Source organism: Theropithecus gelada, chromosome 9, assembly GCF_003255815.1.
Source record: "Theropithecus gelada isolate Dixy chromosome 9, Tgel_1.0, whole genome shotgun sequence".
Lineage (NCBI taxonomy): Eukaryota > Metazoa > Chordata > Mammalia > Primates > Cercopithecidae > Theropithecus > Theropithecus gelada.
This window is the reverse complement of record NC_037677.1, coordinates 54,832,235-54,856,180: the sequence shown is the minus strand read 5'-3', so window position 1 is coordinate 54,856,180 and position 23,946 is coordinate 54,832,235. Positions and strand designations below refer to the sequence as shown.

At 56.3% G+C, this 23,946-nt stretch overlaps 1 protein-coding gene across 5 annotated transcripts in view; it reads left to right on the top strand.

Annotated features, from left to right (window-relative positions):
- ZMIZ1 (zinc finger MIZ-type containing 1) overlaps positions 1 to 23,946 on the top strand; it is a 245,127-nt gene that overhangs the window by 90,746 nt on the left and 130,435 nt on the right. For all 5 annotated transcript variants that reach the window (XM_025396307.1, XM_025396308.1, XM_025396306.1 and 2 more), the window contains exon 3: positions 2,217 to 2,297. The gene's annotated coding sequence lies outside the window, so the exon portion shown is untranslated. The remainder of the gene's footprint in view (positions 1 to 2,216; positions 2,298 to 23,946) is intronic.

Sequence of the window (23,946 nt, the reverse complement as noted above, 5' to 3'; positions counted from 1 at the left end):
CCCTTTGCACAAGCCCAACACCAAGGGGCTGGGGTGGCTGGGGTGGCTGGGGCAGTGAGGTACGTGCATGAACCGTGAGCCGAGCACCCATGAGAGGCTGATGGCCCGACACGGTTTCTCGGGGCCTGGCCGATGCTCACTGGGGAGCAAGGGCTTTTCGGCTCTGGCTTCCGTCTCAGCTGCCAAGATAATTATTTTCTCTCTGTCAGCGGCTCTGCTGGCCAGCTTGCCTTTGGAAAAGGCCTAGCTGTGGGCGGTGGGGAGGCAGGAGACTGACTCCAGTTCTGCCCCAGTCACTGACTCACTGCATGACCCCATATGAGGGCAAACGCTGCCTGTCTCTGGGCCTCAGTTTCCTCCTCAGTGAAAGGGAAGTATTGGGGTCAATGAACCCCAAAACCGTTTGTATTTCCAAGGTAAGCAGAATTTGGGGGCTGCCAGAACCAAAAGGTCAGGATGTAGAGCCACTTCCTCTCCCCATGGCTGGGGTGGGGATGCTGGGCCTGGCTCCAGGATCTTGGGGTGTAGGGTTCCAGCACTCATGGAGCCCAGCACCGGCCCCCACAGGGTCATCCATGCCACAGCTGACGTGTGTGGAGAGCCGCTGGTGTCTGGCCCTCACATGCACTGCCTTACACAGTCTGCACAGCTCTTTGAGGGAGGCCTTCTCGTTGTTTCTATATCCCCTACCACAGTTGAGGAAACTGAGGCAGAGGGAGGCTTAAGAAACATGTCCAAGTCACACACTTGGTACGAGGGCAAAGCCAAGCTTTGAAGCAGATCCTTGTGATTACTGAGCCTGCCTCTCGATCACCAGGACTCTTTGCCTCTTACCGAGGCCCTGGGCACCATTTCTCCCTGGGAGCCCCTGCCTGTGCACAGTGAGGTGGAGCCCAGGCTAAGGCCCTTACCCAGCCCCTTGGCGTGTATGGAGGCCTATGCTTCATGTGATGTGGGCACCACCTCCCCTGCTGTGAGCCATGGGCCTTGTTCTGAGAGGAGCTTGGCCCTGCAGTCAGGTTTCCTGGTTTTTAGAGGTGGACACTCTGGTGCAGAGAGGCACAGTGATTGTTCATGGCCACGCGTCGGGACACTTTCACAGCCAGAGCCTGAATTCAGGGATATGCACATCCCAGCCTCCAGCTGAGACCCCAGAGAAGCCCACCAACCAGACCTCTGGGTCTCATCTTCCCTCCTGCCCTCGGGACTCTGTGGGCAGTGGGGGGCGTGTTGGTGGGCCGTTGAGGAGGTGAACCAGCCGAGCGCCACCCAACAAGGATGGTCGTGTACCTGCATGCCCAGTGTACCAGCAGGCCCTGCACTTCTGCCTGCTGCCGTCTCTGCCCCGGGCACCACTGTCTCTGGCCTGGACTCTGGAGCAGCGTCCCCACTGCTCTTCTGCCTCCTCCTATCCCTCCAAGCCCTTCTCCCTTCACAGCCATGGGGGCTTCCTGAACTAGAACTAGGGTCACGTCCCTCAGCTGCCCAGATGCTGCTGTGGCTCCTGCCCATTCTCTCTCTTACTGTCCCTGGCCCGTGGTCCCCACTCACACCACCCTCTCCCTTGCTCAGTGCATCTGCTACACCACGGACCCCAAGTCCTCCACTGGGCCAGTCACTTTTTTCCATCTTGGAGTCTTCGCATATGCTGTTCCCTCTGCCTAGAACGCTGTTTGCCACATCTTGGCCTGCCTCTCCCTGGCTTGTTGCTCAACTTCACTTCCCCAGAGAGGCTACCTGGGACCTTGAGTCTCTGCTCTGTGGACCCTGGACTCATCATTTGTTTCTGGCAAGCACTGCTATTACTTTTGTATTATTTGATTCTTTGCTCTCGTCTGAGTCTCCACAAGGCTAGGGATCACTATCACATCGGCATGCTTGCTGAATGTTTGTTAAATGAATGGGTGAATGCCAAGTGCCTTTGTCATCACGTCTCTTTGGATTCTCCCAGTGACCTGGAGACATATTTTGACCCCACTTTGACACATGAGGAAACTGAACCCCAGAGAGTCTGAGAGCATATCCGTAATCACATAACCAGTAACTGGCAGGTGTGGGGAGTCAGGGGCTTGTTTAGGCCAGGGCACCCCATCATGTCCCTTCGGAGTCCTCCTTTGTCAGATGGGGATGATACGGTGGCACTGGGCAGTGGCCTCATGGTCAGTGCCCGGGCCTCTGCTGTGGGTAGACCCACTGACCTCCGGCTCTTATTGCAGCAGGATGGAGCTGGAGTGAGGTGGAGGGGCCGCGAGCTGCTGACCGGCGCGTGGGCCACTGGTGATTTGCAGATCACTGAGGTAGGTGTGCCACTGGGCTGGCGGGAGGTGGCTGGGTCGGAAGCAGGCAAGTCCTGATGAGGGCAGGTGCTGGCCCTAGCATGCTGGACCTTTGACTCGGGCCTCTGCCCTGATGGGCAGGAGTGGGTACAAGTCACCTTTACTGGAACCTCATCATGCCCCAAATGGGCCATCCCTCTACCTGGCACCCAGGGACCTCTTGGCCTGGCATTTCTCTAGAGCAGCTGCTAGGGGTGGGGGCTGGAGGTCTGCCCAGGGAGAGGGGCAGGTCTGGCTACCTGGTCTTGGCACAGGAGCCCTGTCTCTACCGCTGTAAACCCTGTGGGGTAGGGGCAGCCCCACGAAAGGAGGCCTGGGTGAGCAGGAATATTTGGGCTGAAATGGGTGCAGGGCTACCACCCCTTCTACCCACTCTCACAAACACGCTGAGGTGGATACACACTGGGCTCTGGGGTCAGACCACCTGGGTTCAAATCCTGATTGGCACACATGGTTACTCTGTGCCTCTGTTTACCCATCTATCAAATGGGAATGAGATGTCGGCACCTGCCCCACTGTCGCGGTGAGGAGACTGCACACCTGGCACACAGCAAGGACTGGGGACATGTCAGTCCTTTTCCTCAAGGGTGCTGGAACCCATCTTTCTCTCCACACACCTCAGTTTCCACCACCCTGCTCCCCCTGAAGACCCATCAGTGCCAGGATGGACACGAACTGAACCCCTGGCCTGATAAGGGGGGCAGGGCCCCTTGAGGAGCAACTGAGAGCAGCTGGGGCCAGCAGGTCCTGAGGTTGAGCTCAGCTCTGTCCCGTGCCCCAGCATTTCTCATCATGGGGTGGCATTTCAGGGTGATCTCCCTTGGCCCTGTGCCCGAGGGTGACCTGTGTGATCCCTGTTTCCTTGGCAACTCAACCTAGAGATGAGAGGCTTCACAAAAATCCTCACTTGGGCCAGAGCCCTTTGTCCCAAGGCGTTGTGGTGCTCAGGCACCCAGGAGAGGGGAGTCTTCGCCCTGGTGTGAGGCTGTCTCCTAACATCCCCTGCTGCCCTCAGCGTCCCTCCTGGAGCTTAGCACTGCCAGGGGCCTGGGGCAGGCCGGGCGAGCCTCAGTCAGGCTCCGACATTGGAGAGCCAGGCTCCGTCTCCCTTCCCGCTGCAAGAAATCTCGGCCGTCTGCTGATCCGCTGCGTAACCTTGGGCCAGTCCCTTCCCTTGTGTGAGAGCCAGCTTTCTCATCTGAAAATGAGGCTGATTATACTGACATTGCTGACAGGGCTGCTGTGAGGATGCTTAGAAGCCATGAATATTTTTAAATGTTACTGCCTCATGAGCATCTGCTGTGTGTGTGCCAGGAGCTATGCTCCTTTAATACCTCTTTCTCCCCACAAGAATCCCACAGGGAGGTTTGTCTAATTCATTCTCCAGAGGCTCGGCGTGGTTAGAAAACCCACAGAGCCGTCAGTGCTGGAGTGGGGATTTGAACCGAGGTCCATCAGGATTAACCAGTGCACAAGGCCTTGGAGACCAGGGGCGGGGCCCCAGGACAAGCGTGGGAGCTGCTTGGGGAAAGCCCTGCAGCCCTTGTCCAGCCCGCCAAGCCCGCTGCTTTCTGGAGCCAGAGGGTGGCCCCCAGGCTGGTGGCCTGCCCCTCCCCGATGGGGCCTGCCTGCAACTCGATAAGGCTAGGGGAACCCTCTGCTAATTGTCTGGTAACCTTTGAAATTCTCCTTCACGGTGGGTTCTCTTTTCGGATGTTTTTCAAGGTAATTCATTCCTTTTCCAGAAATTGCCAGTGGCGGAGCATTAGGCAGCTGGTAATTAATCATAGGAGCGGCTTTGAGTTGATTCTTTGAAAAAGAAAAAAAAAATGAGGAACAGAAAGCCTCGGTGGAAAAAGGAAAGAAAAGAAAACCACTCCAAGGCGAGGGTGGTAATCAATACCTTGGTGTCCTAGAAACGGCCGGGGGTGGAGACGGCGGAAGTGCGGCCTTCTCTCCTTCTTCCCAGGCTGGCCCACTGTCAGCGCCAACAGCGGCAGCGTGGGGCTCCGCTCTTGACCATTGGCTGCCTGTATGGCTTTGAGAAGTTGCTGCCTTTCCCTGGACTCAGCTTTGCCACCTGTAAAATGGGTGAAGGGCAGCTGTTAAACTAAACATTGAATGAACCCTTGTTTCACTACCATGTCTTAGTCCCTGGCACAGAGCAGTGGCCCCATTGATACTCTGTTAATTGAGTGAGTGAGTGAGTGATTCTTGTGGGCCCTAGCTAGCTGTCTTGAGTGAAGGAGGTGGTACTGGCCACAGGATCTTACGACTGTAGCTCTGTTATAATTTGGAGTGACAGTCAGGGTGAGGGGCCAGTTCTGTCACTTTCCAGGCTAATGATGAAAGGACAGTCTTGCTTGGTGAACTCCAGCCAGGAGACCTTGGGCCCTGTAGTGGTAACCATGCTATCTCTGTGGCATCTTTCAGTTCAACTTTCCAAGAGTCTGAGCTATCTGGAGATTTTATGTTAAAAAGCTGCCTCCTGCAGAGGTGATGAGTTCTTTGTCACTAAACTGTGTGCAAGCTGGGGTTGGGCTGTATGGACCACTTAGACAGTGGATTTTGGGGCTTGGAGCATCCCTGAGTCTGGGAGAGAGCATGAGGCTCTCCACAATGGTTACTGGGGAGGCTGCACTGGTGGGGAGGAAGTCTGTTCCCTTCGGAGCCCCTTCCCAAAGGTCCCAGGGGGGACTGGATGAGGATACAGGTGCTGAAGCATCAGTGCCTGCTCTCCCTGACTGGCCCCATTGCATGGACATAGGGGCACTGAGCAGGGTTGAGGGAAAGATCCATACTCCTTACATCAGGGGGTGTCTAACAGGCTGTGGGTTGGGCAGGGGGATGGGGAGGAATAGAAAGCCCTTGTCTGGAGGTGGGGGCCTCAGACCTAGGTCTTATATGCTGGTCTGTCTGGTGTTACCTCAGCAGCTCCCTTTCCCTTTCTGATATTTGGGCCACGATCCTTCAGGAGAGGGCAGCAGATGGGGAGTGTGTTCTCCAGGGGAGTGTGAACTCACCTGCCCGGATGAGCTCAGTTTGGGAGCCTGAGCTGGGCCTGACAAAGCCAGTTTCCTCTTAACAGCTTCTCTCATTCTGGCCCTAATGTGGGACCGGGGTTCCTTGCCCAGAGACCCAGGATGATAGTGAACCCTAGCCTGAGTAGTGGCTCTGGGAGGCTCAGAGCTTACAGAGGGAAGGAGGAGGGTGTGTGACTGTGTGCTTGTGTGTAAGTGCGTGTGTACTAGTGTGCACCTGTGTATGAGTGTGATTGTTCAGCACGACATGTGAATATTCATGAGTATTCAAGGAAAGGGGAGATCCCTCCCTCCCGTGTGTGTCAGGACCTCCATGTGCACACTGGCTCCACATTCAGACTGGCCTGGGCGGCCCGGACCACAGTGGAGCGGACTGAGGGGCAGTGTCGGGGGCAAGCATTCAGGCCCGAGTGTTCTGACCTGCGCTCCCACAGCTGGAGGTCCTGACAGCTCCCCATGGTCACCGGAGGGCATGGATTTGGCGGCCATGCCTCCTGCCACAGATTTACACCCTGAGCCTCTGGCCTGAAGTCTCTGGGTGGGCCCAACCAGCTCCCCCTAGGCGGGCCTGGTCTGCTAGGGGGGTCCTCTGTGAGCAGCGGAAACTAGTCGTTTCTTTACTTCTTCCAGCCTTGGCCTCCAAGCTCCAGCTCAGCTGTGTGTGTGTGTGTGTGTGTGCGCGTGCGTGCGTGTGTCTGGGCTCTCCCTGCAGGGTGGGGCAGTGGGTCCGTCTCTGCGTGTCTCTGTCCCGTCTCACTGTGGCTATCTGTCCTCATCTCTCCCTGTAGCTCTCTCCTGCCCAGCTTCCCAGACGCTGCCTCCTCCACAGCACGCCTCCCTGTCCCTGCAGCGTATCCCAGTGTCCCTGCACCTCCTCACCTCTGCTCTCCTTCTCAGGGCCACTCCTTAGCAGGCCTCCCAGCAGCACGGCTGCACCGTGCCTCCGTATCACTGCTTCTTGTCATCCCCAGGGCTCTGCACAACAGGGGCCTCCCTACCTGCTGCCTTTGCCTAAATCTGGCTCCAGCCAACATGCCACTTCCTCCCACCCTGCTCTTTGGTGGGTCTGAGACAGCCCCACATTCCCAGCTGCTGGAGGCTGCACTCCGTGTGTGGCCAGGTGGTGGGGGCAGGTGCCATCCCTTCCCCATGGCCCTGCTGTGCCATCTACCTCCTGGCTCAGGAGTGCAGGCTGCTAGCCCACCCTGCAGCTGCCCTGTACCGTCCTGGGCATGTGGGTCGCTGGCCACCAGCTGGAGCAAGAGAACGAGAGGCAGCCTGTGCCCACTAACAAGGGGTGGTTGGAAACCTGGCATCTCCCTCCAGCATTAATGAAATTCCTGCTATAATTAGAAGTGAGGTGTACAGGAGCTGGCTGCCTGGTGGGAGCATTTGTATGCTCATGAATAAATAAATTGTCCTCTCCTGAAGGGAGAGGAAGCTGGAGGGTGTAGGCCCAGAGGGTCTCAGTGGCCTGTGAGGTGCAGAGACCCTACCACTCACCTGGACACCCTCAGGAACCTCCCTCGGTCCCCGGCCCTGGTCAGCCAGTCTTCCTGGAAGTGCCTGCTGCGTGCCCAGGCGACTCAGCCTGGCATTCGAAGTCGCCGCCATCTGGCCTCAGCCTCCTTTCACAGCCACATCACACGCTAGCCTTCTGCCAGCGCCCTGGGCTGCAGCTCCACCGCGCCGCCCCCCGCCCCTGTTCGTCATCACACCTTCTCACTCTGTGTTCCGGCCTGAGTTTCTGTGGGCTGCCGCATGGCTCCATCCTGGGAAGCGCTCCTCAGGCCACACCTGCACCTCCTGGAGGTCCCAGTAGCCTTCCCTGGACAGGCCTCCTAAATCCAGAGCCTTCCCTCAACACTCTTCATGCCATTTAAAGTGTGCATCAGACTGCCCGCCAGGCTGTTTTTCATTTTTCATTGATTGCATATTGGGATGGTAATACATTGGATTCACAGGGCAGGTGTTTTACATTCTTCATCATACTAAGTCTTTGAAATCCAGTCATTGCAGTCTCCACTGTTAGCTGTATTGCACGGCGCATGCTTGGAGAGGAGAGTCCTGTTTCCTCACCTTGCAGGTGAAGAAACTGAAGCCTGAGGAAGGAAATCCTGCAGGTGAGTTTGCAGAGCACATGCTGCCTCTGTAGGCAAGGCCACCGCTGTCCTGCAGGACAAAATAAGGAACCGAGGCACAGGGCACTTGTCCTAAAGACAGATGGAGGCAGGCAGGACCATGGCTAGAACCCAGGCGGCTGAACCTGAAATGAATAGAGGAAAGGCGATGTGAGCAATTTCATTCCCCCTGCCCCACCCACAGTAGATTTCAGTGCTTAAGACTGCCCTGCACTTAATGCCCAAACAGCCCCAGACCAAGCAGCTGTCACAGGCTGGGCCACATATTGGCCAGTCCTGCCCTTCATCCCTCCTAGCTTCCTGACAGTGAGCATACACCCTGGACGGAGCTAGGAGGGTGAGAGCCCTGGCTCCTCCCAGGAAAGGTCACCCCTGCCCTCCAGCCCCTCCCACATCAGCCAGCAGAGTCTGAATTTCAAAGGTACCCAAAGGCTGTGTTCTGTTAACCAGCCCAGGTCTCCAGTGAGTGGAGGATGCCTGCAGCAGGGATGGCTCCAAGGCCAGGAGGGAGAAGAGGGGATTTACCCCCCAGAGCCTGACCCTGCGCCTGCTGGCCTAGAGGGTTCTCCCAAAGTGGGGTGTTTCTTAGGAGTCAGGCTGGCAGCAGAACAGCCCCTCCAGAGCCCTCCGCCCTCTGGAGCCGATTTTCCTCTTTGTTACCCACAAGCCCCCTCCGGCTGCACTTGGCTGTACACTCCATTTACAATCTACCTCTTGTTTGCCTGTGCTCAGGCAGTGTGGCAGGGAGTCACGGAAGGTTCAGGTGCTCGTCTCCCTCTACTGCAGACAGGGCTGGTGCCACTACCCAAAGCGGAGCTCCCCCAGGGGCCTACCTCCTCCCACCAGCAAGGGCTGCAGAGTTTGAGTTGTTGAAAGCCAACAGCCCCGCTTTTTTTCCCCAGCCCATTCCCTCCTTCATCTGCACATAGGCACCCCGTGGCCTTTCCTTGTCTCTGCTTCTCCAAGCCAGCCATCTGCTGTTTCCACACTAGACCGTATACTCCTTGAAAGCTCAGGGCAGGCTGTGAACCATGTCCCCAGCACAGTCGTGTGCAGAAGGGCAGCAGGAAGCCGCAGGCACCCAGCTTGTGCACCCTCAGCTTCCTCCAGGCACAGCAACAAGGTGTAGTCTAGCATCCCGGTTGTTAATGTGCCTATGGGCCGTGTTAAGAAGGATTCGGAGGCCGTGTGCGGACCCTACGAGAAATAATGCTGTGCGCTGTGTGGCGCACGGTCGCGCTCTCAGCCCTGCTCCCTGGGTATCAGGTCTGCTTGACTGATGTCTCAGCTCTGGGCTGTGGCCAGTGCAGGAGGAGGGAAGAAGCAGGGACCTCAGTGTGACCCCCACAGGTGTCCGTCCACCCTGACTGCTGGGTGAGCTGGGCCCCAGAGAACTTTCTAGAGCCCCCAGGGAGCTGACTGGTTAATGGAGAGCAGGAAATGTATGGTCGCTGAGCCTTTGGAAGATTTTTGCCCATATCTGCCTCCCCCAGTAAGTGCTTCTCACCCTTCTTCAGCTCCAGTTTGGGAAACAGCAAGCACATCTTGCCTCATGGCTGTTCTGGGACCCTCCACCGCTCCCCTGAGGCATCTTTAGGGACCTCTGTTGGAGCCCAGGGGAACATCTCTGCTTCATAACTTCTGTGGATTGCTCCAGTGGTGCCACCTTCATCTGGCCCACCCTCAGGTTGGTGGGATGGGCTGGCATGAGACGGCCCTCGCCCCTTGCCGGTAGCCCCTGCCTGTTCTCTCTGGGCCCTGGCCTCACCCAGACTTCCCGTCACAGCCCCCCACCCCTGCCCTTGTCACTACCTGGGGTGCCAGCCTTCCGTGCTTCATTGCCTCTGCCCCCAGCAATTCCCTCTCAGGTAGGAGTTTCCAGCTGCCTCCTGCCCGGCAGCTCCAGCATGGCCAAAGATTGAGGCAGGAGGACTTTGATGTACTAGAACCTGTAAATAATCTGGAGCATTTTTATCTGTGTGTGGAAGAAATGCAACAGACATCCATGCAACCTGTAGCCAGCTTAGCCTGTCTGCATCTCATGCCTGGTATTGACTCCCCCAGCTGCTGCCCAGATACCTTCATTGCTGGAGAAGTCACCACACAGTTTTGCTCATGTAAATTGAGTGTTACAGAGGATAAAGTGTGGCGTGTGGTCAAAGTGTGTGGGTTTCAGGCACAGACAGTTTTGGGTTCAAATCTCTGTTCTGCCACCTATCAGCCAGGTCTGAGTCTGGACAAGTTACTTGCATCCTCAACTCACCTGTTTCCTCATCTGTAAAGGGGTGCAGTGCACCCACCTGGCAGGATAAAATGCAGCAATAGCTACACAGCACCAGTCCTCTCTGTTAGCGGCAGACCAATGCCCTTGGGGAGATACCTCCCACCCCTCAAACAGGAGCATCTGTTTGAAGTTGGCATTTGTTAGCTCTGGACCCAGACACTTCTCTCTCCAGAGACAATGGACCCCCAGGTCCTCTCTTGAGCTTTCAAGTGGGAACTTCCAGGAGGATACTTTGAGATGGAGAGGCAGTGCTTCCCAGGCGTGCTAGCACACCCAGGCCACCTGGGACACCTGTGTAAATGCAGATCACCAGGCCCCTCTCCTGGAGTCTGAGTCTATAGATCTGGAGTTAGGCCTAGGACTCTGATTTTTTAACAGATGCCCCCAGAAAATACCTGCGATCTGGCCAATCTGAGACACACTGGTGCCCGCAAAGGGGAGCTGGCCTAGAGACTTGAGCCAGTTCCTCTCTGTGGCTCAGTTTTCACACTGATAAACCAGGGGTTTAGATGATCTGGCAGGGATCTTCCTGCCCTTAAAACCTCATGACAATCAGACAGACATTCCCTGATGTCCCCTCTACCAGGCTCCCTGGGGCAGATCTGTGGGTTTCCGCCCCATTCCTTCTAGCCACAGAGCATTTGGCTCAGCAGCCTTCTGCCAGCCTCAGAGCCCTAGGGATAGAGAATCTGTTCCCTGGGTGTCACATGCTGTTGATTGTCCATTCCCTTGCCTTCCAGGAAGCCCTAACTCCGCAGGCATTAGCGGAGTCCACTCAGGTCTGAGATCTTTTCTGTAAGCTGAGCTGGATCACTAACTGGTGCCTACTGGGAGGTAGGGCAGAGGCCAGAGTGGGTGGGGGCAGTCCTGCAGCTCCTCTGAGGCATCTGGGAGCCTTATTAGTTAACACACATGAAAGCCTGCAGCACTGGAACCGTAGGATGGCCCCGCAGAGCCCTGTCTTGTTACAGATGAGGAGACTGAGGCCCAAAGTGGAACGTGCTTGCTAGGAGGATGTGAGCTCTGGGAGCTCCACATGGCACACAGTCTGGTCTCTGGGCCACCCCATGTGTCCCACCGTGCCTCTTGTGTGGTCCATCTAGGATGGGCAGCCCCGACAGGCTTAAGCCCTCAACTTAAGCTGCTGAGCCCCTAGGAAAAGACAGTGCCATCTCAGGACAGGTCCTAGGGGCCGCCTGCTCCTGAACACTGGTCCCTTCTTGGACCCACACTGTCAGCCCAAATCAACAACCCTCTCTCAGCCCATGGGTCCTCCAGCCCCAGCCAGGGCAGCCCTCATGGAAGCTTTCCAGGAATATCCACGCACAGCACGGTGAGCTCCAGAAATGAAAAGGCTCTCACACTCCCTGCTCCCTCCCGTTTTCCACTCACTGCTGCTCAGGGGAGTTAATAAGCAGAGGTGAAAAAGCCGGCACTGTCCTAATGAGACCTCGTTTGAGGCAGCTGGGTCTGGGCTAATGCCAGAGAAGGAATTCTTCACTGCCGGGCCTTCACCCCATCGGGGATGAGGCCAGGGCCTAGAACTTAGGGACTGGCCTGAGCTGTCGCTTAGAGGATGCCAGAGACCAGAGCTTTGTCTCCGTCCTGGGCTCGGAGCCTCACTGGTTCCTTAGTTCACATGTGGTGCCTGGTACAGCACCCATCTTCAGGCCTCTGCACAAGTCAGCCCCTCTCCACTTCACTCTCCATCTGCAGTCAGTAAGGCAGCAGTATTTAGTAATCACCTACTGTTTGTGTGGGTCTGTGCTCAGCTCTTCAGGAGACAAAGAAACAGATCTTTGCCAGCCCCAGGGTAGCTCACAGTCCAGGCCATTGTAGGCCACATGCAGGAACAGAATTTGTGATGCACCATGTCCATGGGGCAAGGGATGTGTTGAGATCCAAAGAGGAGGAGTCCTTGGGGAGTGAGGGCCTATGGAAGGCTCCCTGGAGGAGGCTGACTGGAATGGATTGACAGTCAGAGCATTTCAAGAATTTCAAGTGGGGCTAGGGCTGGGGCAGGTGATCGAGTTTGTACCAGAGCATCACTGGGCACACACCTGGCCCTGTCCTGCGACAGGGAGGCCCAGCAAGGACGGAGCCATGCTACTGAGGCAGCCACAGGCTCAGACCCGGTACATCAGAGGCCATATCCCTACAAAGTGAATGAACAGCACAGAGCACTGCTTTTTAAGTGTAGGAATGTAGTAGGCTTTCAATAAATGCTGACCGAATGAAGGGTGCCTTGCATACACTCAGGTATCCACAGAGCAACCGAAGCTCAGGTCAGGAAGCAGCAGGGATGAGGCGATAGGGCGTGAGGCCTCTGGGGCAGGTACAGGAGCAGGACTCAGAGCAGCTCAGCCTTGTTCATTAGAACCCAGAGTAGTGGGTGCCTGCAGGGAGCATCCTTCAGAGCCACACGTCACTCTCCTAAGGGCACACTGTGACACCTGACCAAGCAGGAACATGGCGGGTGAGAACGCCTGGGGCCCAGCTGACAGCCTCCCTGGGGCACGTTTGTACCCAGTGTTTGCTGCATGCCCCAGACAGACCCACCCTCCCTAGGGCCTCTAGGACAGGAGGAAAATGAGCGCCTGTGGCATGTCTATCACTGAAGGGCAGAGGACAGGCCAGCTACAAAGCCCTTAGATGGTCATGGTTATGATAATAGTAATAATGACAACAGTGTCAGCAGCCAGGGCGTCATTTATTTGATCCCAGTGACACCCTATAAGGTAGGGACCAGTATCATCTCCATTTTATGGATGAAGAAACGGAGGCAGAGGGAAGTTAGGAAAATAGCCAAAGTCTCCAGGTGCAGAGCTGGGTAGGAACTTGGGTCCTTTGACCCTAAACTGCAGACTGGCCTTTGGTTGGCCTCTCACTCAACCTAAGGAGCATCCCATCCAACCCTCACTCCTGTCATATGGAGCATGAGGGCTACCATTGCATCTTTGACACAAAAGAGAAGGAGGACACAAACTGTCCAAAAAATCATCTCAAGTCTTCCATTATCAGACTTTGCACAGGTCCTTCTCGTACCTTCCTAGCTCCAGGGGAAAGATGAACAACCAGTAGCTGGAGAATGGGCCCTTCCCCTGAATTGGTCCTTTGTAATGAAAGTAAATTCTCTGCCAGGCTTTGGTGCCCAGCAGTTTGACAATACAGGTGTTTAAATGGTAATGACTGTGGGGCCAGCCAGGAGAGGAGGCAGTGAGTCAGATGGGGGGTTCAACAGGAATTAAAGGCACTTAATCTCAGTACAATATGATTTTTCCAAATCTGTTGGCTCTGCACCAAGAATGAGCTGACTCAGGACACCCTGGGGCCTGGGCTGCTCAGGGCCTGCTTGGCTCTCTCAGGGAGGGAGGGCTCTGGGCTGAGGAACTCCTGGGAGGTGGCACTGGCCTAGGGCAAGCTTGTCCATCCCGCGACCTATGGGCTGCACATGGCTCAGGACAACTTTGAATGTGGCCCAACACAAATTCGTAAACCTTCTTAAAACATGATGAGATTTTTTTTTTGAACTTTTTTTTTTTTTAGGTCATCAGCTATTGTGAGTGTATTTTATGTGTGACCCAAGACAGTTCTTCCAGTGTGGCCCAGGGAAGCCGAAAGGTTGGATGCCCCTGGCCTAGAGGCTCTGAGAGCAGATTAGGACCAAAAGGTCCAAGGGCAGCCTAGTGTCCTTGTTGCTAGGAAGCCCCTTAGGCCTCAGAGGATAGTGGACAGTGGGGCTGGGGGCGGGGCGGATGCTTCTCCAGGAGTATAAGGAGGAAGAATTTTAAGAATATAACTTGATCAGCAGACAGAGAGCAAGTGACCTGCCTAAGACTACCCAGCCAGGATTCAAAACCAAATCTTTGCTGTTAATCAGTATGTTACCCCGTAGAGTGTGTGTTATGTGTTTGGGGAATCTTAATGGTAGTTCTGTTTATTAGCACTTACCCCAGTTATATGTATTATATAATTTAATCTTCGTAGAAATCTGTTTCAAGTGTGAGTAAACTGAAGAACAGAGATGCTAAGTAATATGCTCGTGATCGCACAGCCACTGGGAGGTAGGATTAGAATTTGAACCCGGCTCCATCTACCTTTCAAGCCTGAACCCTCAGCCAGACACAGGCCCAGAGCATCCACCCCAAGGGACCGAGACCTCTGCCAACCAGAAAGATCAGGGAAGCTTCTCGGAGGGCATGTCAGAATTTGTTTCCGATGGAGCTGGTCTGTAAACTTCAGGTTCCCTGGCCTCCCAAGGGCTCTTGCTCATCCTCAGATTGCATCCTGGGGCCCCCTTGCTGGGTGCTTGGAGGGTGAGGTGCACTGTGGGTGCATTCCTCAGATTCCACTGGGATTGCTGAAGCGGCCAGCACAGGTTGCACCCGCCAGCTGTGGGGCAGGCCTGCCCATATTAGATTGCAGCTTGGAGCCCTTCTCAGCATCACCCAGGACAGTTCTCTCAGCCAGGGTGGGGTCAGCACTGGGGACACCAGGGACACACAGCTCCCACTGGGAGGGCCAGGGAAGGGCGGTGACCAGCTGGACAGAAGAGAGTTAGTGAAGACAAAGGCACATCAATCCCTGGACTCCCAGTTGTTGGCTGCAGAGGGATGAGTAGGATAAGTGGCAGGTGGTGAGGCCCTGCCAGTCGATTGCACCTCCATTTGATGGGCAGTGGGGAGTCGGTGAAGGTTTTGATCTGTAGAATGACTGTGTGCCATTTCTCACTGAGCTTTCGTAGAAACCTCGCATGTCAGAGGACAGAGACCACACGCGGTCAGGAGAGTGGCTCTGCTCCCCTGGGTGCTGGCAGGGAAGGGATGCTTATATTGGGAATCCCCTTTGTAGCTAAGATGTCCTTTTGCAAGTCTGGCCTTTAAAATCCAAGCCCAGTTGGTGTGGGGCATAGAAGAGCTCTAAGTGTTAATCCAGAAATGCGGCTGAGGTTGGGGGAGGAGTGCACAGAAAACACGTGGCACACACAAGATGCAGGCTAAATGTAAAACTGGATGCCAGAGGCTGGGGGATCCGAGGGTTCAACAGTCCCACCCCCTTTGGATGGAAGAAACTGAGGACATAAGGGGCTTTGCCCGAAGAGGCCCAGGCCATTGCAAAAGAGGGCACAGCATCCCCAGGTGACACCTGCCCTCCTTGGGGGCTTTCCTCCTTCCGTTGTGTGTCTTTGACCTTCCTCCCAGGCCTCTCTCTGAGCGTGAGCTGAGGCTGAGGGTTAGAGCCAGCTAGGAAAGAGAAGAGCCAATGTGTACTTTCCAGGGCACCTCACCAGGCTTCACAGGTACAGAGCAAGGGGGTCCTCGCAGGAGCCAGTGGGGACTCAGTGGCCCATCTCAGACATTGATGTCATAGCACCCAGATAGGGAGGGAGACCGCTGGTGGCAGCGAGCCTTACCCCAATTCATGACCCAAAAGAAACCCAGAGCAGTCTGCCCAGGGTGGGGCAGCTGCCCCGAGGTGTCCTTTGGCCACTTGTTTCTGTCCCGCCGCCCTCATGCTTCTCAGCAGCCACAGCTGCCCATCTGCCGCTTGCTCCGGCCCTGCCTCCTTCTGTGTGTGGGCCTCCTCTCGTGACCATCCCTGCACTTCCCAGTGCTCCTTGCTCACCTATTTTTGTCTGTCTGGCATCGTGTCTCTCACTTGGGTTTGTCCTGCCCCAGTCAGCTGGGTTGTACAACCTCAGAGCCCACCCTTCCCGCGGGAGGCCTCCTCTCTATCTCTGGGCTGGTCTGGGCTCCACCTTGGTGCTTGCTTGTTTCTGAGGACTTCTCTAGTCTGTGCACTCTGTGTGTGTGTGTGTGTGTATGTGCACATGTGTACCAACCCGCATATGTGCGTCCCTCCTCCTGGCCACCACACCCCTCACACCGTCCATCCCTCCCCTTCCTTGGGCTGGCTCAGGTTCCAGCCAGCAGGAAGGCAACCTGCAGCCAGAGTGTGGAGCCCACTCCTTGGGGGCAGCCCCGGCAATCCTGGCTGCAGCAGACCCTCCGGGCTTAGCCCACAGGACTCCTGGGAGCCGGTATGAGCCTGGCCATCATCCGGCCTGGAGAGTGGCTCCTGTTTGAGAGCAGGAATGTCCTGGACGGGAAAAGGGAGAGAGGGGAGAGTTTGTGAATAAAACAAACAAACAAGGCATTATTTTCCCTGAAAATGTGCCCTTTGTCTAGTGCTGGAGCTCAGGGAGTCCCAGAAAGTGAGAAACGGTGCACAGGGAGGGCACTGTGCATCCTGGGCTGGGGCTGCAGACACAATGGAGGGAGGGGATGGGGCAGCCACACAGACCGCACGTGTTCCAGAGGCCCAACGGGCCAGGATGACATTCCAGGGCCATTTCAACTCTCTCTCGAAATGTCATTAATATATGGCTAGTGGGGCGAGCTCTCAGGCCTCTCCAAACCCACCGTGTGAGTGAAACCCCCTCCAGCCACCACCACTTAGTCATTTAGCAGATGTTTATTTAGCAACTATGATGGACCAGCGCTCTTCTGAGTATTTGGGATGCCTCTGAGCAAGAGACCGGGTGTCTGCGTCATGGAGCTGACAGTCTGGCAGGGGAGTAGAGAAGCATAGATCTTAGAGCTCCGAGGTCTTCCTGACAGTCCAACCCAGTCACTGTCCTGATCATACTGCTGGAACCCTGAGGCTCAGGGAGGTCAGGAGTCAGCCCTCCATCCTCCTGGTACCAAGGCACAGCCCATTGGCATAACATTCGGTGCACACTGACTGAATGAACACCCCTCCTGCAAGCATTGCTCAGTTTACTGGGAATTTCCCAGAAGCACCTGGGGATAGGAGGGGATGGCAGGACCTGCTTGATAGCAAGGCTTTTGGAGGTTGCAGGACCTGGACTGTGAGAGGTGTGCAGTGGAGGTTTGCTGTCGTCACTGTCATCCATGGGGAATGGGACAGTCCCCTTTGCCAGGGGACCCCGTTGGGAATCTGCCAATCTGAATTGAGGTCAGTCTTTCTTCACTAATAATCTGGTGGCATTGGGAAGTCTCTTTTCTCTGTGGGCCTCGGTTTCCCCATCTACCCAGTAAGAAGGTAGAACTGACTGTTCACCAATGTGAACGCCAGAAGGCCAGGGATTGGAGTTTGTGGCAGTGTCTCCAGTGCATCCGCTGCTGACAAAACCGTATAAACTGTGCCGTGCACTGGGAATGAGGCCCCTCAGGGATCCCACAAGAGGCCCCCTGGGTCCTGGGACCCCACCCGGCCTGTCTCAGTTCCCAGCTGCAGCAGGGCCCGGGCTTGCTCTCCCCAGACAGCCGGGCCAGTGAAGCGTGGGCCTGCTCACAGCGCCTGGCAGGGACCTGTAAATTGAAAACATGATGTTTCCTGTTGGGGCCGGACTCAGTGTGGCCTTGGAAAGCTGGCCTCGCTCTCAGGAAGCCCTGCTCCCCACAGCACCGCCACAAAAACAGTGGAAAAGTGAAGCCTTTTCAAGTCTGTGTTTCCACTGTAAACAGGGGATGAAAGCTGGCCTCGCCTCCTGGAGCTGTTCAGGCCAGGCCCCTCGGCCCTGTCTTTGGAGGCACCTCAGCTGCCCCTCTGCCCCAGGCAGCACCCCTCTAACTGGAGAAGCCGCCCTGTGCCCCCAGTTGACAAAGGCTTACAGGTTTAGTTCAAGCACGCCCAGACCCATTAGTCCTCATATCCACCCTGCGAGGTGAGAAGGGAAGTGGGGAGATCAGCAGAGCACAGAGAGGCATAGGACCTGCCCAAACACACACCACCAAGAGAAGGCAGACCTGGACCCTGCCTCCTGCCCCGGGATGTCCTCACAGGACCTGCAGTCCCTGAGGAGGCTCTTGTGTGTGGCCCTGGGTGCCTAAGGAGAGCTGTTGCCTAGCCCAACATGAGCTTGACTTTGTCCTGTAAATGGAGAATCTCACACATTTAGTGAAAGTGACTTGTTTTAAACTGCAATAATGTCCTTTTTTTCCTTATTGTAAAATAGATGCATGCTTGCTGCAGAAAGTCTGGAAGTCAGAAAAGTGAAGGAAGAAAAATAAAACTGCCCTGTAGTCCTCCCACCCAGGGGTCATCCTGGTCATCATTCTAGTGTGGTTCTTTCTGGTCACCTTATAATTTTCTTTTCTTCTCTTTTGGACTTAAGTCATGAGGAGGCTTCAGGGCCATTCAGTGCTCTATTAGACTTGATCCTTAATGACCACATGGAGGGACCTTAGGAGGGGCCAGGGCAGTATCCTCATCACAGTCAGCTTGCTGCTGGCTTGGGCTGGGTGTGATGGGGTGCTGCTGGGAACCCTGGGGAGATACCCCCCACCCTGCAGCGTAATTCATGGTGAGGGCAGCTTGGCCTGGACCCTTATGCTAGAAAGTCTCCCAGTGGCTCTGATAAACTGTGTGACTCTGGCCCGCCTGTCCCGTCTCCCCATCTGTGAACTGGGCAAATGGGCCCCGTTCGAGTGCTCATGGCCACCCTTCAACCTGCTACCAAGGCGCTGCTTGCTGACAACCTGCAGGTGCGGCCATGCAGTCCCTTACTCAGTTGGTCCTGAACAGAGTGCCTACTGTGTGTTGGTGAGTGACGCCTACCAGAGGCGCCATTCTCTGCACCATAGCCCCTCCTATGTTCCCACCCCTTTTAACCTGCAAGCCCATCCAGCTCCCCTCCTCCCTGACCCCTCACCAGTCAGGGCTGGAGCCTAGCTGGGTGGGAGTGAAGGGGGTCCCAGGGGGAGCCATCTTCAGCCCCTTCTGCCCCGGTGACGTCCTTGGTGGCCCTGAGACAGCTTTATGGAAGACAGATTAAGGCTGTCTCCTCCTGGTGGGTTCATGTCTTCACTTTTCAAGCCCTGCTCTGAGTTCTCCACGGCGGCATCCCTGCCCCACCCCTCCCCCACCCCCGCATGCTTCCTTCCCTCCTGCTCTAATCTGTCAGCCCAGCTGGAGAGAGGGCCACTGGTCTCCAAGGTGACTGAATCATTATGGGGGAGACAGGCCAGGGTTTTCTGCGTGAGTGCTTTTGGCTTCCTGCCCTTGGAGAGGGGCTGGGGGAGGTGTGTGGTGGCAACCGTGGGCCATGGATCTCCCAAACAGCCCTGCTCTCCCAAGCCAGGGCCGCATGGAGCCCTGCCCCCGCAAGCCAGGGCCACATGGGGCCCTGCCCCCGCCCAGCTCAGCGCTGCTCTGCTCAGACCCAGGTTCCACCTCCAGAGGAGTGGGCCCATCTCGGTGCAGACCCTGGAGGAAGGAGAGGAGTCAGGCAGCTGTGATTGCTGACTCACACATGAACATTTCTTCAACATCTGCTATCTCTGTGCTTCAGGCCAGGGACTCAGGATGGAGAAGAGGGATGCTAGCACATAAAACACTTACTGTGTGTGCTAGTCCTCCAAGGGTAACTCCAAGAGTTACTGTTACTGGTAGCAACAGGTAAAAGTTACTGGCCTCAGTTTTATAGCTGAGAAGGGTGGCCGATATGAACTCCTTCTCCCACTCACCTGTGGACTCCTAGAGGACAGGGGCTCTGTCTGGGTTCTGTCTGGATCCCTGGGGACTGCAGAAGGCCAGCCACTCAGATAGGACCTAGTTAGTACCTGGTGAACTCAGTTCTACTGGAGTAAGACCAGAGAGGTGAGGTAACTAGTATAAGGTCACACAGCCAGAAACAGAACCCCGTTTTGCCTGGCTCTGCACCCCCACTCGGTCTCTGGGGCACCACGCCACTTCCAGACTGAGTGTTGGCAAAGAGACCTGCCATCTAGCTGGCACTGCCCAGCCACATGCCCACTGTGGTGAGCTAAGAGAGAGCCGGGTGGCTGCAAGTCTCAGCCTCTTCCTAGTGGTGTGTTTCAGTCTGCTGGTCAGGCCCCACGCACTGTCTCCCTGCAGTCTGCTTCTTCCCTGGGAAGGAGGGGCCAAGAGGGGAAAGCCCCTCTCTGCCCTGCTCTGCACTCCAGATCATGGAAATGAAAAACACATTGGCTTCATTATCCCTGGATTGAATGAGCAGGGTTGCCATGGCAACAGCCATCTCAGGCCCTCCAAGGGGCAGGGGAGGGGCTGGCAAGGCCGAGGCAGGTGGGGACCAGGCAGTGGGTGAGCAGGCACTCCAGGCAGGCAGGCCACAGGGACAACCGCCACACGTGCCACCACCCTCTCTCAGAGGCCAGTGTCAGATCAGCATCCTGGGGCTGACGGGGCAGGCTGGGCCATGGCAGGCAGACACCGTCTTCTACTGACCTGCCCCTCATCCACTCGTTCTGTCTCCTGTCCACCTGTCCCCTTCGTGCAGGGTGCTGAGGGTGGAGGCGGGCTGGTGCCCCACATCACCATGAAGATGAAGGAGACAGGTGGAGAGAGCGAGGGAAGAGGCGATGGAAGGGAGCCCAGAGGGGGCATTGCCTGCTCCTGATCAGGGACAGCCTTCAGGGGCCTCTCGAGAGGCATGGAGTGAGGAAATGCCCCCAGGTGCCAGGCTGTGCACACCCAAGCACGCCCGTGACCAGGGCCATCCTAGTGGCCCTGTCCCCGAGCATCACCCTCCTTAAAGAGGCTGAGTCCCCCAGTGTCCACTAGGACACCATGAGTGATGGTGGCTGTGGAGGTGACCACAGAGGGTCCTGGCCCAGTGTAGTGTGGGCCATCCCATGACCCCGACTCCAGCCAGAGCCAGCTCTCCTGATACCAAAATGAACTCTCCTTTTTCCAGGACCTAAATGCCACCTGCCTTCTCTGTCCCATAGGCTGTCACCCCAGGGCTTGCATCTGAGGACGACATCCCCCCGTAGGTGAGGCCCTGCCACCCCTTTGCACAGGCTGGCCCAAAGGAAGTGGGCTGCACCCCTTCCTCCTCCGAGTTCCCCAGATGTGTGGGAGCCTGAGCTGCCCCTCTGGAGTGGCCCCAAGCAAACACCGCCGCCTTCCTCTGAGCAGGCAGCCTCAGCCAGTCTCTTCGTGTGACCTAGACAATGGGGCAGCCGACAGGGGCCCCTGCTCAGGGGGATCAAGCGCCCACAAGAGACTTTCCTTTCAGATAGGGCCAGTCAGAGAAGCCCAATGCTGACCCCAACTCCAGTTGCAGCTTTGACTCCAGCCCCAGCTCAAGCCCAATGTTCGGGGCCAGCACACCTGCACAGGTTTCCAACTGCTTTCCCACCCCCAGCTTCTGCTCCAGCTAGAATGCCCTCCCACCATGACCTGTGCCTCCCCAAATCCAGCCTCCTCCCACTGCTTTTTTCTGATGGGGAAATAGAGGCCGAGTGAAGGGAATTGACTCATCCAAGGCCACGAGGGAGTCAGGACAGCATGGCTGTGTGTGGGATGTTCCTTTCCCAGGAGGCAGAGCCATGGGTTCCCACTGAGACGGACCGAGAGTCAGTGTGGCCCTGTGTCCAGAGTCTCCCTGCTAGAGCAGGCTCGGGCAGGAGCAGGGAGCACCCGGGTTTCAGCCTCCTGATGGCCCTTCCCAGTGGGAAGGGGCCTGGGAGGAGGCTCAAGGGCTGAGTCAGGTCACCATTCTCTTCTCCAAGCCTTAGTAAATGGGGACAGTCCTGTGGCCCTGCCTACGAACGGGCTGCCTGCTTCTGAGGAGACTGGAGGTGAGCAGCTGGGCAGACGCAGTTGTGGTGTCATTGGTGCTGTTTGTAGCCTTGTCCTCCCGCCAAGTGGCGGTGGATTCTGAGGGGGAAACAGCACAGGCAGGAGCGACCCCAGCACCTCCTCCTTGGGGCAGAGGCAACCCAGGGGCTTGAGCAGCCACCTGCCCAGCAGCTGCAACCAGATCCCAGAGGCACATTCTCAAATGCAGGTTCCTAGGCCCTCCCAGGGAGCCGGATGAAGCCCAGGCATCAGTGTGCTTGTAGCTTCCCAAACTCCAAACTGTGGGCAGTGCTCACCTTGCTGCCCTCTAGGGCCTGGCTGTCCGGGTCACACCCCTTTGTGACCCTCTCTGGGCCTCGTCCTGCCTCAGGCCAGCCCTAGGGCCTTGAGCCCATCCCTCCCTGCTCTGCTCTCTCATCCTTCCTCTACCCACAGCCCACAGTCCCCATGGCATTTGTCCCCGCCATTGACCTCCCCTGACTTGGCGGCTGCGTGTCCCAGCCTGCCTCCCAGCCACCACCACCACAGCCACCGCCCGGCTCCCCACCGCCAGCTGAGGGCGGCTGCTGGACAAGGCTGTCATTTTCCCTGCTGGGGATTACAGGTTTGGGGCTGCGGGAGTCTGAACTGGAGGAGGAGGAGGAGCCAGGACTCACCCAGTGCCAAGCTGGAGAGAGACGAGAGACACCTCACAGGAAGGATGGGCTGGTGCCTGGTTCTGTTTGGACTGGGATGGGGAATTCAGTCACCTGACATTACCAGAACTATGTGTGTGTATGCGTGCATGCGTGTGTGCATGCGTGTGTGCATGTGTGTGTGCATGTGTGTGTGCATGCATGGACGCACCTCTCCTGAGGAGCAAGGGCTATCTCCTACTCAGGCAATTTAATCCGCCCAAGCTCATTTTTCAGATGAAAAAGACAAAACTCAAAAAGGGTAGGGGACTGGCCTAGGTCACACAGCAGTTTAGAGGAGAGCCAAGCCTGGGCTGCCCCCATCTGCTGCCTGATGCGCCCGCCTCCTTCTTGCGCACATCCAGGATAAGGTGGAGGCTAGGAGTATCGACCGGGTGACTGCAGACCCCTGAGAGAGCCTGCTTCTGGAGAGAGCTCTGTGGGTGAGGTATGGGCTGGGTTTGTGGGGACAGTGTGAACTGGACTCAGAGTGCAGCAGCATTGGTTCTGGGTGTGCAGGAGCCAGGAATGTTTCCCAGGAGTCCATACCTATGAACACTGGGATGGGATTAAATACCAGCACGGTGACCCCAGTGGACCCAGACCCCTCTGGGGGAAAGTGGGTAAGGGTATGTGTGCCAGGGACAGGGCCTGAGAGCCCTAAGAGGCTTGAGGATTTGAAGAGGCCCGGGGTTGGAGAGAACACAGTAGAGTGGTTCCGAGCACAGCCTCTAGAATCAGACTGCCCGCCTTCTGAGGCCAAGCCCAGTCACTTGACTTCTCTGGGCCTTGTCTCCAGGGTCTCCATGGCGATTAAATGAAATAAATCTGGAACACTTAGTGCCGTCTGTGGTGTGTGCATGGTCCATGTTCATTAGATGTGCACTCTTTTCCTCCTCCTCAGTTCTGTAGGTGCTTCAAGGCCCCGCCCTTCACCATCTGAGCAGTGAGGGCTGGAGTAGGGCAGTTAGTAGGGTGGGTCAGCCAGGAGGGTCCCGAAACTACCTGATGAGGCTCTCCCTGGGCTGGGTCACTAAGGAGCCAGCACTTCTGATAAGCAGTACCAGGTCCATCTAGGTTGGCACCCACTCCCAGGGATGAACTGGCCAGACTGCTGGCAGCCAGAGGGACCTGTCAGAGCCAACCCTTGGCCCCTTTCAGGCCCCATGGAGCAGGGAGCACGAGGGAGCCGAGGCTGGGGGGAGGCCTGCCTGTTTTTGGGAATTCATGATGTGTCTGCCTGTGGCAAGTACCTCGATAAGGAAGATTTGTGGGTGAGATTTGCAATTCTGTTTTCTTGGAGGGTTATAAATCAGCTGCATGCACACCCAGGATGCAGCACAGGCCTGAGGCTCGTGCGCGCGAGCACACACACAGACACACACACACACGTGCGCAGAGACACAGTCCAGGTCCTGCTTGATATTCCCCAGTTCTCTAGGTTGATGAGCTCTATGAAGGGAAAAACCTGGGCACCCCCAAACTGCTGCCTGCCCTAACAGGATCCCACAACCATCCAGAATGAAGGATGCAAGGCTAGGAGACAGGGTATCTCTGTGGATGGAGAAAGAGTGTGTTACATGGGTTATGAGTGTGAGCTCTGAAGTCTGCCTGGTTGGGTTCAAACCTTGGCACTGTGACTTACTAGCAATGCCCTTGGCTGTGTTGCCTTCAAAGCTGTGTGTCAGTTTTCCCATCTGTGCAATGGAGCTAATTATAGCGTGTACTACATAGGATGGTTGAAAGAATAAAACAAATCCGTATGTGCAGAGTGCTTCAAGCAGGGCAGAGGACATAGTAAGAGTTCAGGAAGGCATGGCTGTCATCCTATCATCATCATCATCATCAGTTGAGGGTTGGGTTTTGGGGTCAGACCAG